A 16,844-nucleotide genomic window follows, 5' to 3' on the forward strand; every position below is an offset into this window, starting at 1 on the left:
AATTTCTAAATCAAATTCTTGCAGCAACAATATCCAAAGTATTAGCCTTGGTTTGGACTTTTTCTTAGCTAATAAATATTTTAGAGCTGCATGGTCGGAGTATACTACCACCTTAGTGCCAAGTAAGTAGGCTCGGAATTTATCCAGAGCAAAAACAATAGCCAGAAGCTCTTTTTTAGTGATAGTATAATTAGACTGAGCAGCGTCCAAGGTCTTGGAAGCATAGGCAATTATAAAAGGGTCTTTACCTTCGCGCTGAGCCAGCGCTGCTCCTACTGCATAATTGGAAGCGTCACACATTATCTCAAATGGTTGACTCCAGTCAGGCCCTCTCACAATAGGGGCTTGGGTTAGGGCGATCTTCAGCTTATCAAATGCTTCCATGCAGTCTGCACTCAGCTCGACCTCAACATCCTTCTGCAGCAGTCAGGATAAAGGCAGGGCTACCTTACTGAAGTCCTTGATAAATCGCCGGTAGAAACCTGCATGGCCAAGAAATGAATGGACTTCCCTCACGACGGAGGGGTAAGGTAAACCAAAAATGACATCTACCTTTGCTGGATCAACTGCAATACCAATATTAGAAACAACATGTCCTAGAACAATACCTTGTTTTACCATAAAATGACATTTTTCAAAATTTAATACAAGGTTTGAATTAACACACCTGTCTAATACTCTAGCTAAACTATCCATGAAAAGGTCAAACGAATCACCATACATACTAAAGTCATCCATGAAAACTTCCATACAGTTCTCAAGAAGATCAGAGAAAATGCTCATCATGCATCTTTGGAAAGTAGCCGGTGCATTACATAAGCCAAAAGGCATTCTCTTATATGCATACGTTCCGAAGGGACATGTAAAAGTAGTTTTCTCCTTATCTTCAGGAGCTATATGAATTTGAAAATAGCCAATGTAACCATCTAGAAAGCAGTATTGTGATTTACCTGATAGGAAATTAAGCATCTGATCGACGAAAGGTAGTGGATAGTGATCCTTGCAAGTGGCCTGGTTGAGACGCCTATAATCAATGCACACTCTCCAGGAGTTCTGCACTCTAGTAGCAATGAGTTCTCCATGCTCATTCTTCACTGTTGTGACGCCAGACTTCTTTGGTACCACCTGTACTGGGCTGACCCATTCACTATCCGAGATTGGATAGATGATGTTAGCTTCAAGCAATCTGGTCACTTCCTTCTTGACAACCTCTAGTATGGTGGGGTTTAGCCGCCTTTGAGGTTGACGGACAGGCCTTGTTCCCTCTTCTAAAAATATGCGGTGCTCACAGACTTGAGGGTTGATGCCTACTATATCCGCCAAGCTCCACCCAATAGCTTTCTTGTGGCTTCTCAGCACACTAAGCAGCTGCTCTTCCTGCTGGGAGGTGAGTTCCCTTGCAATGATGACTGGGAGCTTTTGATTATCCTCAAGGTAAGCATACTTAAGGTGGGGTGGAAAGGGCTTTAATTCCATTTTCTGCTCATGGCCAGGCACTGAATCAGCTGGAGCGATTTGTGGTGGCACGGTATCTTCAGTAAGCTCAAAGGGTTTCCCTACACTTGCACCTTGCTCCATGTTCATCGCTTCTACTCTTTCTTGATGAACTTCAGCCATGGTTTCCTCAATAATATTGCACTGAAAGATGGAGTGATCTTCTGGTGGGTGCTTTATAGCTTCATCCAGATTGAAGCTCACTGTTCTGCCATCTATCTCAAAAGAGTAAATTCCTGAGAAGGCATCCAGTTTGAACCTTGAAGACTTCAGAAACGGCCTTCCGAGTAGGATGGATGATGGTCTTTTTGAGTCATTAGGGAACATCTCCAAATGTAAAAGTCAATAGGGAATGTTAGCCCCTTAATGCTCATTAGCACGTCTTCAGCAATTCCAACCATCGAGATTATGCTTTTATCTGCCAAAATAAAACGCGTTGCCGACCTTTTTAAGGGAGAGAGCCTCAAAGCATCATATACAGATAATGGCATAATACTCACAGATGCACCTAAATTGCACATGCAGTCAAAAATTTGGATACCCTCAATAGTGCAAGTAACCACATGGACCCGAATCCCCACATTTTTTCGGTATGGCACCCATTAAAGCAGAAATAGAGCTACCTAGAGGGATAGTTTCTAAATCATGTATTCTATCTTTATTCATGCATAAATCCTTTAGAAACTTAGCATACTTAGGTACCTGGCGAATAATATCAAAAAGGAGAATAGTTACCTCAACCTTTTTGAAGATCTCCACCATCTTGAGATCTAGCTCCATCTGCTTTTTGGGCTTCCTAGGAAGGTGTGGAAATGGAAGAGGAATGGCGTCCCCTGTAGCTTCAACGCCTCTTGATGCTTCATTCCTTGGTTGAGCCACTTCTTTATCAACCACTTCTTGTACTACATCCTCTTCTTCAATATCCTCTACCTCAACAATGTCTTCAACTAGGATGTCTACTTTTGAGCTTGGCTCCTCATGACTCCTCTCTTGCAGGTGGTTTCGGACCTCAAAGTAATGGCATTGATTTCTCCTTTGGGATTAGGTAAGGGTTGAGAATGAAGTGCACTGGAGCTTGCAAGTTGATTGTTGAGGGTGGAAGATGGTTCCAACCGGGAAATGAGAGCTTGTAAGGTGGAGTTAAGACTGTTTATGGTGGAGTTAATTGAGTTCTGAAGGTCTTTTTGTCCTTGAGCAATGGAGTGAAGCAACTCATCATTGGAAAAGGAAGGGTGGTAAGTAATTTGAGGGGCTTGCTACTGGTTGTTTTGAGGTGCCTGGGCTTGCCTTTGGTGAGGTGCTCGGTAAGGCTGGTTTCGGTTCTGCTGATATCAGTTCTGCTGATTGCTGTTGTTGTTCCACCTCTGATTTCCTCCATTGTCTCTGCCTCCCTGGTTATAGTTGTCCCTCCATCCTTGGTTGGCATTACCTTTCCACCCTTGGTAAGAGTTATCCCTCCATCCCTGGTTGGAGTTGTCTTGCCAACCTTGATTGTAGTTTCCACCTTGGTTATAATTACCGCCTTGCTGATAGTATCCTTGATTCAGGCGGTCATAGAAGTTATGGGTAGCTGCCAAGGTGGTGTCTTCTTGCTGGAGCTGCGGACATTCATCAGTGTAATGAGTATAGCATGCACATATTCTGCACACTCTCTGAGGAACTAGCTGTTGACACTGTTGTTGTGGAGGAGGCTGAGGTTGTTGTTGATTCAGCTGTAGCTGCTTCAGTATGTTGGTCATCTTTCCCAGAGTCTGCGTGAGAGCAGCGGTCTCACTACTAGAGGAAACCTCTGCAATAACCTTAGGATGGTTGTTCCTGTGCTTGTGGTTCCGGGTAGACTCAGCTAGATCGGTGATCAGTTGCCACGCTTCTGCCGTAGACTTGTACTTCTTTAGAGAACCATCACTTGCACCATCTAATGTAGTCTTGTCTTGAGGCTTTATGCCTTGTGTGAAATAGCTAATCAACACCAACTGGTCAATCATGTGGTGGGGACATGAGTCTAGGAGATTCCTGAAGGATTCCCAATACTCATAAAGAGTCTCTGTTTCACCTTGAATAATGCAGGAAATTTTTTTCCTCAGTCTATCAGTGACTTCAGCTAGAAAGTATTTGTCCAGGAATTCCCTTCTGAGCAAATCCCAATTAGTAACAATTGCTTTAGGTTGAGTGTAGTACCACTCCCTCGCCTTTCCCTCAAGGGAAAATGGGAAGGCGGATAGCAAAATAGCAGTCTCATCTGCACCATGACGCCTGACAGTTGAGCAGGCTGTCTAAAAATCTCTGAGGTGCTTGAGGGAATTTGATGAGAGAAAAAGGGAAAGATATTTTTTTTTTTGATTTTTGAATTTTTATGATGAGAGAGAAAAACATGAAAATTATGCAATGCATGACTTTTTTAGGTCAAAACAATGAATACATGCAAGAATGCTATGAATGTCAAGATGAATACCAAGAACACTATGAAGATCATGATGAACATCAAGAACACATTTTTGAAAAATTTTTAATGCAAAGAAAACATGCAAGACACCAAACTTAGAATTCTTCAATGCTTAGACACTAAGAATTCAAGAATGCATATGAAAAACAAGAAGAGACACAAAATATGCAAATGCAGAGATCAAACAAGAAGACTTACCAAGAACAACTTGAAGATCATGAAGAACACTATGAATGCATGAATTTTCGAAAAATGCAAGATGCACATGCAATTGACACCAAACTTATAACATGACTCAAGACTCAAACAAGAAACAGAAAAATATTTTTGATTTTTATGATTTTCTATTTTTTTTTTGTATTTTTTTTTCGAAAATTATTATGAAAAAGAAAAATAAGAATTCCAAAATTTTTAATTTGAATTCCAGGAATCTTGCCATGTTAGTCTAAAGCTTCAGTCCAGGAATTAGACATGGCTCACCAGCCAGCCAAGCTTTCAATGAAAGCTCCGGTCCAAAACACTAGACATGGCCAATGGCCAGCCAAGCTTTAGCATGTAAATCAGGAACAGCAGCAGGTGGATTAACAACAACTAGCTTGCTCTTGATAACAAATTGCAAACCTCAGTCCAAATGAATTTAGACATGGCTTTACAGCCAGCCAGGCTTCACATGCTTCATGAAATACTAGAATTCATTCTTTAAAAATTTTGAATAAATTTTTTTTTTCGAAAACAGGTGAAAAAATTTTGAAATATTTTTGAAAAATTTTTGAAAAGAAAACAAAAAGAAAATTACCTAATCTGAGCAACAAGATGAACCGTCAGTTATCCAAACTCGAACAATCCCCGGCAACGGTGCCAAAAACTTGGTGCGCAGAAATTGTGACTACACTTTAATTATGTAAAATTCATCGCTCTTTCTTTCCCTGGTAATGGCGCCAAAAACATGATGCCAATACCATGGTTCACAACTTCGCACAACTAACCAGCAAGTGCACTGGGTCGTCTAAGTAATACCTTACGTGAGTAAGGGTCGAATCCCACGGAGATTGTTGGTATGAAGCAAGCTATGGTCACCTTGCAAATCTCAGTCAGGTAGGGTTAAATGTGATTGGATTAGATAATTAAAAGATAAATAATAAAGGATAGAAATACTTATGTAATTCATTGGTGAGAATTTCAGATAAGCGAATAGAGATGCTTCCGTTCCTCTGAACCTCTGCTCTCCTGCTATCTTCATCCAATCAGTCTTACTCCTTTCCATGGCTGGCTTTATGTGATACATCACCATTGTCAATGGCTACTTTCGGTCTTCTCTCGGGAAAATGATCCAAATACCCTGTCACGGCACGGCTAATCGTCTGGAGGCATCACCCTTGTCAATGGTTTCATCTTATCCTCTCAGTGAAAATGGTCAACGCACCCTGTCACGGCACGGCTATTCATCTGTCGGTTCTCGATCATGCTGGAATAGGATTTACTATCCTTTTGCGTCTGTCATTACGCCCGGCAATCGCGAGTTTGAAGCTCGTCACAGTCATTCAATCATTGAATCCTACTCGGAATACCACAGACAAGGTTTAGACTTTCCGGATTCTCTTGAATGCCACCATCATTCTAGCTTACACCACGAAGATTCTGATTAAGAGATCTAAGAGATACTCATTCAGTTGAGGGTAGAACGGAAGTGGTTGTCAGGCACGCGTTCATAGGGAATGATGATGATTGTCACATTCATCACATTCAGATTGAAGTGCGAATGAATATCTTGGAAGCGAAATAAGATGAATTGAATAGAAAACAGTAGTACTTTGCATTAATCTTTGAGGAACAGCAGAGCTCCGTACCTTAATCTATGGAGTGTAGAAACTCTACCGTTGAAAATACATAAGTGAAAGGTTCAGGCATGGCCGAGATGGCCAGCCCCCAAAACGAGATCACAGGATCAAAATACAATCCAGGATCCAAGATCAAAAGATAATCCAAAGATTCAAAGATAATCCAAAGATGTCTCATACAATAGTAAAAGGTCCTATTTACAGAAATAAGTAATTGATGCATAAATCCACTTCCGGGGCCCACTTGGTGTGTGCTTGGGCTGAGCTTGAGTGCTGCACATGTAGAGGTCCTTCTTGGAGTTGAACGCCAGTATTTGTGCCAGTTTGGGCGTTCAACTCTGGTTTTGGATCCTTTTCTGGCGCTGGACGCCAGAATTGGGCAGAGAACTGGCGTTGAACGCCAGTTTGTGTCATCTATTCTTGGCCAAAGTATGGACTATTATATATTTCTGGAAAGCCCTGGATGTCTACTTTCCAACCCAATTAAAATCGTACCATTTCGAGTTCTATAGCTCCAGAAAATCCACTTTGAGTGTAGGGAGGTCAGAATCCAACAGCATCAGCAGTCCTTCTTCAACCTCTGAATCTGATTTTTACTCAAGTCCCTCAATTTCAGCCAGAAAATACCTGAAATCACAGAAAAACACATAAACTCATAGTAAAGTCCAGAAATGTGAATCTAACATAAAAACTAATGAAAACATCCCTAAAAGTAACTAGATTTTACTAAAAACATACTAAAAACAATGCCAAAAAGCGTATAAATTATCCGCTCATCACAACACCAAACTTAAATTGTTGCTTGTCCCCAAGAAACTAAAAATCAAATAGGATAAAAAGAAGAGAATATACTATAAATTCCAAACTATCAACATAGCTTCAATCATATGAGCGGGACTTATAGCTTTCTGCCTCTTGAATAGTTTTGGCATCTCACTTTATCCATTGAAGTTTAGAATGATTGGCTTCTATAGGAACTCAGAATTCAGATAGTGTTATTGATTCTCCTAGTTCAGTATGATGATTCTTGAACACAGCTTCTTTATGAGTCTTGGCCGTGGCCCTAAGCACTTTGTTTTCCAGTATTACCACCGGATACATAAATGCCACAGACACATAATTGGGTGAACCTTTTCAGATTGTGACTCAGCTTCGCTAAAGTCCCCAATTAGAGGTGTCCAGGGTTCTTAAGCACACTCTTTTTTTTTTTGCTTTGGACCTTGACTTTAACCGCTCAGTCTCAAGTTTTCACTTGACACCTACACGCCACAAGCACATGGTTAGGGACAGCTTGGTTTAGCCGCTTAGACCAGGATTTTATTCCTTTAGGCCCTCCTATCCACTGATGCTCAAAGCCTTGGGATCTTTTTTATTTGCCCTTGCCTTTTGGTTTTAAGGGTTATTGGCTTTTTCTGCTTGCTTTTTCTCTTCTTTTTTTTTTTGCCTATTTTTTTTTCTGCAAGCTTTGTTCTTTGCTGCTTTTTCTTGCTTCAAGAATCATTTTTATGATTTTTCAGATTATCAAATAACATGTCTCCTTGTCATCATTCTTTTAAGAGCTAACATATTTAACATTCTTAAACAACAACTTCAAAAGACATATGCACTGTTTAAGCATACATTCAGAAAACAAGAAGCATTGTCACAATCAATATAATTAAGCTAAGTTCAAGGATAAATTTGAAACTCATGTACTTCTTGTTCTTTTGAATTAAAACATTTTTCATTGAAGAGAGGTGATGGATTCATAGGACATTCATAACTTTAAGACATAGTTACTAACTACTAATGATCATGTAATGAAGACACAAACATAGATAAGCACACAACATAGAAAACAAAAAAAAACAGAAGAAATAAGAGCAAGGAATGAATCCACCTTAGTGATGGTGGCATTTCCTTCTTGAGGAGCCAATGATGTCCTTGAGCTCTTCTATGTCTTTTCCTTGTCTTTGTTGCTCCTCCCTCATTGCTTTTTTATCTTCTCTTATTTCATGGAGCATGATGGAGTGCTCTTGATGTTCCACCCTTAATTGTCCCATGTTGGAACTTAATTCTTCTAGGGAGGTGTTGATTTGCTCCCAATAGTTTTGTGGAGGAAAATGCATTTGAGGCATCTCCAGGATCTCATGGTGATGAGCTTCCTGCGCCTCTTGAGCTCCATGAATGGGCTCTCTTGCTTGCTCCATATTTTTCTTAGTGATGGGCTTCTCTTTCTTAATAGGAGTGTCTCCTTCTATGAAAGCTCCAGCTGAGTAACATAGATGGCAGATAAGATGAGGAAAAGCTAGCCTTGCCATGGGGGATGACTTTTCGGCTATTTTGTAGAGTTCATTAGAGATGACTTCATGAACTTCTATTTCCTCCCCAATCATGATGCTATGAATCATGATGGCCCCCGATCCATAGTAACCTCAGATTGGTTGCTAGTGGGAATGATTGAGCATTGAATGAACTCCAACCATCCTCTAGCCACAGGCTTGAGGTCCAATCTTCTTAGTTGAACCGGCTTGCCCTTGGAGTCAATCTTCCATTGAGCTCCTTCCACACATATGTCCATAAGGACTTGGTCCAACCTTTGATTAAAGTTGACCCTTCTAGTGTAGGGGCGTTCATCTCCTTGCATCATGGGCAAGTTGAACGCCAACCTCACATTTTCCAGACTAAAATCTAAGTATTTTCCCCGAACCATTGTAACATAGTTCTTTGGATCCAGGTTCTTACTTTGATCATGGTTCTTGGTGATCCATGCATTGGCATAGAACTCTTGAACCATTAGGATGCCGACTTGTTGGATGGGGTTTGTTAGAACTTCCCAACCTCTTCTTTGAATTTCATGTCGGATCTCCAGATACTCATTTCTTTTGAGTTTGAAAGGGACCTCAGGGATCACCTTCTTCTTGGCCACAACATCATAGAAGTGGTCTTGATGGGCTTTGGAGATGAACCTTTCCATCTCCCATGACTCGGAGGTGGAAGTTTTTGTCTTCCCTTTCCCCTTTCTAGAGGATTCTCCGGTCTTAGGTGCCATCAATGGTAATGGAAAAACAAAAAGCTTATGCTTTTACCACACCAAACTTAGAATATTGCTTGCCCTCGAGCAATAAAAGAAAGAATAGATGAAGAAAAAGAAGAAAATATGGAGAAGAGGGGTGAGGTGTGTTTCGGCCAAGTAGAGAGGAGAGGGTTGTGTTGTGTGAAAATGAGGAAGAATGGAGGGCTATATATAGGGGAGGGAGGGAGGTTAAGGTTCGACCATTTAGGGTGGGTTTGGGTGGGAAATTGGTTTTGAATTTTGAAGGTATGTGGAGTTTATGAGGTAGGTTTATGGGGAAGAGTGGATGGATGTGAGTGGTGAAGAGGTGATGGGGAAGAGAGATTGAGGTGATTGGTGAAGAGTTTTGGGAAAGAGTGTTTATGGGATTGTGTGAAAGAGGGGTGAGAAGAAGTGAGTGGAGGTAGGTGGGGATCATGTGGGGTCCACAAATCCTGAGATGATCCTGTGGGGTCCACAGATCCTGAGATGATCCTGTGGGGTCCACAGATCCTTAGGTGTTCAAGGATTTACAACCTTGCACCAAATTAGGCATGTAAAATGCCCTTGCACACAACTCTGGGCGTTCAGCGCCAGGTTGGTGCCCATTTTGGGCGTTCAACGCCCATCTGTTGGCCATTTCTGGCGTTGAACGCCAGAACCATGCCTGTTCTGGGCGTTCAGCGCCCAAACACTGCCCATTTTGGGCGTTCAGCGCCAGAACCATGCTCTGTTCTGGCGTTGAACGCCAGGCAGATGCTCCTCCAGGGTGTGATTTTTCTTCTGCTGTTTTTGATTCCGTTTTCAATTTTTCTATTTATTTTGTGACTCCACATGATCATGAACCTATAAAGACATATAACTAAGAAAAATATTGTTAGATAAATAAAAATTGGGTTGCCTCCCAACAAGCGCTTCTTTAATGTCAATAGCTTGACAGTGGGCTCTCATGGAGCCTCACAGATGTGCAGAGCTTTGTTGAGACTCTCCAACACCAAACTTAGAGTTTGGATATGGGAGTTCAACACCAAACTTAGAGTTTGGTTGTGGCCTCCCAACACCAAACTTAGAGTTTGACTGTGGGGACTTTGTTTGACTCTGCTTTGAGAGAAGCTTTTTCTGCTTCCTCTCCATGGATGCAGAGAGAAATTCTTGAGTTGTAAACACAAGGTTGTCCTCATTCAATTGAAGGATTAATTCTCCTCTGTCCACATCAATCACAGCTCTTGCTGTGGCTAGGAAAGGTCTTCCTAGGATGATAGATTCATCCTCTTTCTTTTCTAGTATCCAGGACTATGAAATCAGCAGGGATGTGAAGGCCTTCAACCTTTACCAACACGTCCTCTACTTGTCCATAAGCCTGTTTTCTTGAATTGTCTGCCATCTCTAATGAGATTCTAGCAGCTTGCACCCCATAGATTCCCGGTTTTTCTATTACAGAGAGGGGCATGAGGTTTATCCCTGAACCAAGGTCACATAGAGCCTTAAAGATCATGGTGCCTATGGTACAAGGTATTATGAACTTTCCAAGATCCTGTCTCTTCTAAGGCAATGTTAGTTGATCTAGATCACTTAGTTCATTGGTGAACAAGGGAGATTCATCTTCCCAAGTATCAATGCCAAATAATTTGGCATTTAGCTTCATGATTGCACCAAGAAACTTGGCAGTTTGCTCTTCAGTAACATCCTCATTCTCTTCAGAAGAGGAATACTCATCAGAGCTCATGAATGGCATAAGGAGGTTTAATGGGATCTCTATGGTCTCTAGATGAGCCTCAGAGTCCTTTGGTTCCTCAGAGGGAAGCTCCTTATTGATCACTGGACGTCCCAGAAGGTCTTCCTCCTTGGGATTCACGTCCTCCTCTCCCTCATTGGGTTCGGCCATTTTGGTTATGTCAATGGCCTTGCACTCTCCTTTTGGATTCTCTTCTGTATTGCTTGGGAGAGTGCTAGGAGGGATTTCAGTGATCCTTTTACTCAGCTGGCCCACTTGTGCTTTCAAATTTCTAATGGAAGACCTTGTTTCATTCATGAAACTTACAGTGGCTTTGGATAGATCAGAGACTAAGTTGCTAAGCTAGATGGATTCTGCTCAGAATTCTCTGTCTGTTGCTGAGTGGATGATGGAAAAGGCTTGCTATTGCTAAACCTGTTTCTTCCACCATTATTAAAGCCTTGTTGAGGCTTTTGATCCTTCCATGAGAAATTTGGATGATTTCTCCATGATGAGTTATAGGTGTTTCCATAAGGTTCACCTAAGTAATTCACCTCTGCTATTGCAGGGTTCTCAGGATCATAAGCTTCTTCTTCATAAGAAGCCTCTTGAGTACTGTTGGATGCAGCTTGCACTCCATTCTGACTCTGAGAGATCATATTGACTTGCTGAGTCAATATTTTGTTCTGAGCCAATATGGCATTCAGAGTATCAATTTCAAGAACTCCCTTCTTCATAGGCGTCCCATTATTCACAGGATTCCTTTCAGAAGTGTACATGAACTGGTTATTTGCAACCATGTGAATGAGTTCTTGAGCTTCTGCAGGCGTTTTCTTTAGGTGAATGGATCCACCTGCAGAGGTATCCAATGACATCTTAGATAACTTAGACAGACCATCATAGAATATATCCAGGATGGTCCATTCTGACAGCATGTCAGAAGGACACTTTTTGGTCATTCCTTTGTATCTCTCCCAAGCTTCATAGAGGAATTCACCTTCTTTCTGTCTGAAAGTTTGAACATCCACTCTAAGCTTGCTCAGCTTTTGAGGAGGAAAGAACTTGGCTAGGAAAGCCTTGACCAGCTTATCCCAAGAGTTCAGGCTATCCTTAGGTTGAAAGTCCAACCATACTCTAGCTCTGTCTCTTACAGCAAAAGGAAAAAGCATGAGCCTGTAGACTTCAGGATCTACTCCATTAGTCTTAACAGTATCACATATCTGCAAGAATTCAGTTAAGAACTGAAAAGGATCTTCAGATGGAAGTCCATGAAACTTGCAGTTCTGCTGCATCAGAGAAACTAATTGAGGTTTCAGCTCAAAGTTGTTTGCTCCAATGGCAGGAATGGAGATGCTTCTTCCATGTAAATTGGAATTTGGTGCAGTAAAGTCACCAAGCATTCTCCTTGCATTGTTGTTGGGTTCGGCTGCCATCTCCTTTACTTGGTCGAAATTTTCAATTAAGTTGTCTCTGGATTGTTGTAATTTAGCTTCTCTTAATTTCCTCTTCAGAGTCCTTTCAGGTTCTGGATCAGCTTCAACAAGAATGCCTTTTTCTCTGTCCCTGCTCATAAGAAAGAGGAGAGAAAAAGAAAAGAAGAGGAATCCTCTATGTCACAGTAAAGAGGTTCCTTATTGTTAGTAGAAAAGAAGAAGAGAAAAATCTGAACTCAGAAAGAGAGAGAGAGGGTTCGGATTTTTGGTGGGTGAGGGAGAGATGTTAGTAGATGAATAAATAAATAGAATAAGATGAGAGAGGGAAAATTTCGAAAATAATTTTTGAAAAAGAGTTAGTGATTTTTGAAAATAGTTTTTGAAAAAGGTTAGTAGTTTTTTTTTTCGAAAATTCAAAATAAAAATAAAATAATTAGTTAATTAAAAAGAAATTTTTGAAAAAGGAGGAAGATATTTTCGAAAATAGAGAGAGAGTTAGTTAGGTAGTTTTGAAAAAGATAAGAAACAAACAGAAAGTTAGTTAGTTAGTTGAAACAAATTTTGAAAAGATAAGAAGTTAGGAAGTTAGAAAAGATATTTTGAAATCAAATTTTTGAAAAAGGAAAGATAAGAAGATATTTTTGAAAAGATGGGATAGAAATTAGTTTTAAAAAAAGATTTGATTTTTAAAATCACAATTAATGGCTTGATTCACAAGAAATCACAAGATATGATTCTAGAACTTAAAGTTTGAATCTTTCTTAATAAGCAAGTAACAAACTTGAAATTTTTGAATCAAAACATTAATTGCTATTGTTATTTTCAAAAATTTGGTATAAAAATAAGAAAAAGATTTTTGAAAAATATTTTTAGAATTTTCGAAAATAACTAAGAAAAATGAAAAAGATTTGATTTTTAAAAAGATAAGATTTTCAAATTGAAAATTTGATTTGACTCATAAGAAACAACTTGATTTTAAAAATTTTTGAAAAAGTCAATCCAATTTTCGAATTTGATGAGAGAAAAAGGGAAAGATATTTTTTTTTATTTTTGAATTTTTATGATGAGAGAGAAAAACATGAAAATTATGCAATGCATGACTTTTTTAGATCAAAACAATGAATACATGCAAGAATGCTATGAATGTCAAGATGAACACCAAGAACACTATGAAGATCATGATGAACATCAAGAACACATTTTTGAAAAATTTTTAATGCAAAGAAAACATGCAAGACACCAAACTTAGAATTCTTCAATGCTTAGACACTAAGAATTCAAGAATGCATATGAAAAACAAGAAGAGACACAAAACATGCAAATGCAGAGATCAAACAAGAAGACTTACCAAGAACAACTTGAAGATCATGAAGAACACTATGAATGCATGAATTTTCGAAAAATGCAAGATGCACATGCAATTGACACCAAACTTATAACATGACTCAAGACTCAAACAAGAAACAGAAAAATATTTTTGATTTTTATGATTTTCTATTTTTTTTGTATTTTTTTTCGAAAATTATTATGAAAAAGAAAAATAAGAATTCCAAAATTTTTAATATGAATTCCAGGAATCTTGCCATGTTAGTCTAAAGCTTCAGTCCAGGAATTAGACATGGCTCACCAGCCAGCCAAGCTTTCAATGAAAGCTCCGGTCCAAAACACTAGACATGGCCAATGGCCAGCCAAGCTTTAGCATGTAAATCAGGAACAGCAGCAGGTGGATTAACAATAACTAGCTTGCTCTTGATAACAAATTGCAAACCTCAGTCCAAATGAATTTAGACATGGCTTTACAGCCAGCCAGGCTTCACATGCTTCATGAAACACTAGAATTCATTCTTTAAAAATTTTGAATAATTTTTTTTTTCGAAAACAGGTGAGAAAATTTTGAAATATTTTTGAAAAATTTTTGAAAAGAAAACAAAAAGAAAATTACCTAATCTGAGCAACAAGATGAACCGTCAGTTGTCCAAACTCGAACAATCCCCGGCAACGGTGCCAAAAACTTGGTGCGCAGAAATTGTGATTACACTTTAATTATATAAAATTCATCGCTCTTTCTTTCCCTGGTAATGGCGCCAAAAACATGATTCCAATACCATGGTTCACAACTTCGCACAACTAACCAGCAAGTGCACTGGGTCGTCCAAGTAATACCTTACGTGAGTAAGGGTCGAATCTCACGGAGATTGTTGGTATGAAGCAAGCTATGGTCACCTTGCAAATCTCAGTCAGGTAGGGTTAAATGTGATTGGATTAGATAATTAAAAGATAAATAATAAAGGATAGAAATACTTATGTAATTCATTGGTGAGAATTTCAGATAAGCGAATAGAGATGCTTCCGTTCCTCTGAACCTCTGCTCTCCTGCTATCTTCATCCAATCAGTCTTACTCCTTTCTATGGCTGGCTTTATGTGATACATCACCATTGTCAATGGCTACTTTCGGTTTTCTCTCGGGAAAATGATCCAAATGCCCTGTCACGGCACGGCTAATCGTCTGGAGGCATCACCCTTGTCAATGGTTTTATCTTATCCTCTCAGTGAAAATGGTCAACGCACCCTGTCACGGCACGGCTATTCATCTGTCGGTTCTCGATCATGCTGGAATAGGATTTACTATCCTTTTGCGTCTATCACTACGCCCGGCAATCGCGAGTTTGAAGCTTGTCACAGTCATTCAATCATTGAATCCTACTCGGAATACCACAGACAAGGTTTAGACTTTCCGGATTCTCTTGAATGCCGCCATCATTCTAGCTTACACCACGAAGATTCTGATTAAGAGATCTAAGAGATACTCATTCAGTCGAAGGTAGAACGGAAGTGGTTGTCAGGCACGCGTTCATAGGGAATGATGATGATTGTCACGTTCATCACATTCAGATTGAAGTGCGAATGAATATCTTGGAAGCGAAATAAGATGAATTGAATAGAAAACAGTAGTACTTTGCATTAATCTTTGAGGAACAGCAGAGCTCCACACCTTAATCTATGGAGTGTAGAAACTCTACCGTTGAAAATACATAAGTGAAAGGTTCAGGCATGGCCGAGATGGCCAGCCCCCAAAACGAGATCACAGGATCAAAATACAATCCAGGATCCAGGATCAAAAGATAATCCAAAGATTCAAAGATAATCCAAAGATGTCTCATACAATAGTAAAAGGTCCTATTTATAATAAACTAGTCACTAGGGTTTACAAAAATAAGTAATTGATGCATAAATCCACTTCTGGGGCCCACTTGGTGTGTGCTTCGGCTGAGCTTGAGTGCTGCACGTATAGAGGTCCTTCTTGGAGTTGAACGCCAGTATTTGTGCCAGTTTGGGCGTTCAACTCTGGTTTTGGATCCTTTTCTGGCGCTGGATGCCAGAATTGGGCAGAGAACTGGCGTTGAACGCCAGTTTGTGTCGTCTATTCTTGGCCAAAGTATGAACTATTATATATTGCTGGAAAGCCCTAGATGTCTACTTTCCAACGCAATTAGAAGCGTGCCATTTCAAGTTCTGTAGCTCCAGAAAATACACTTTGAGTGTAGGGAGATCAGAATCCAACAGCATCAGCAGTCCTTCTTCAACTTCTGAATCTGATTTTTGCTCAAGTCCCTCAATTTCAGCCAGAAAATACCTGAAATCACAGAAAAACACACAAACTCATAGTAAAGTCCAGAAATGTGAATTTAACATAAAAACTAATGAAAACATTCCTAAAAGTAACTAGATTCTACTAAAAACATACTAAAAAAATGCCAAAAAGCGTATAAATTATCCGCTCATCACAGCATATTACGCACGTCGCACGTACGCGCCAGTCATGCGTACACGTCGATGGTCTTCTGCGAGCATCACGCGTACGCGTCAGGTGCTCGTCCACGTCGCTAGGGAATGCTTCAAGGCACGCGCACGCGTGAGCTGTGCGTGCGCGTCGATCCTCACTGGTCAGCTCCTTGGTTTCTTGTGTTCTTTCCATTTTTGCAAGCTTCCTTTCCATCCTCCAAGCCATTCTTGCCCTATAAAGCCTGAAACCACTTAGCACACAAATCACGGTATCGAATGGTAAAGAAGGAAAATTAAAAGATCGATAATTTAAAGGCTTAGGAAGCAAGTTTCCAATCATAGAGTGAAATTAGGAAGGCCAATATAAAATATGTGAATTACATGAATAAGCGTATGGAGAATTGATAAAAACCACCCAATTTAGCACAAGAATAACCATAAAATAGTGGTTTATCTACCTCCCCACACTTAAACATTAGCATGTCCTCATGCTAAGCTCAAGGAGGTCAAGATAATGAATGGGGGAGATAAGACTCATGCAATGTAATGCAACCTATGTATATGAATGCAGCTATATGCTAAGATGCTTCTACCTACTTGGTTAAAAGTAAACAAGTTCTCCAAGACAAACAGAAATCAGATTCCACCAATTCAAATCACACAATAAGAGGCAAGTAAACTTGTAAGAAGATAGCTCATGAAAGCCGAGAACATAGAGTCAAGCATTGAACCCTCACTGGGAGTGTATATGCACTCTAATCACTCAGGTGTTTGGGGTTAATCTGCTCTAGTCTTCTCTAGTCATGCTTTCTAAAACTTTTCTCTCCATCTAACCAATCAACAAATATGTAGTGTACAAATGAAAACATCATGAGGTCTTTTTAAGGTTGTAATGGGGCTAAGGTAAGGGTGAGGATACATGTATGGCTAAGTGAGCTATAAATTGAAGTTCTCACATAACACATACACACACTCTATATGCTTCTAAAATCGTGCCTAGCTACCCATAATCTCACTTTTGTATTTTTCACATACTCATGTATTTAAATGTTCTTTTAGTTCATCTCATATGCATTGATCTTTTTATAGAACTTAACATTTAGG

At 39.8% G+C, this 16,844-nt stretch overlaps 1 non-coding gene across 1 annotated transcript; it reads left to right on the forward strand.

Annotated features, from left to right (window-relative positions):
• The first annotated feature begins 11,456 nt into the window (after positions 1-11,456).
• Positions 11,457-11,560, forward strand: LOC112725360 (small nucleolar RNA R71). Its single transcript, XR_003164473.1, has one exon. It is a non-coding gene; the product is annotated as a small nucleolar RNA R71 (small nucleolar RNA).
• The last annotated feature ends 5,284 nt before the right edge of the window (positions 11,561-16,844 follow it).

This window comes from Arachis hypogaea, chromosome 11, assembly GCF_003086295.3.
Source record: "Arachis hypogaea cultivar Tifrunner chromosome 11, arahy.Tifrunner.gnm2.J5K5, whole genome shotgun sequence".
NCBI classification, from domain to species: Eukaryota; Viridiplantae; Streptophyta; class Magnoliopsida; order Fabales; family Fabaceae; genus Arachis; species Arachis hypogaea.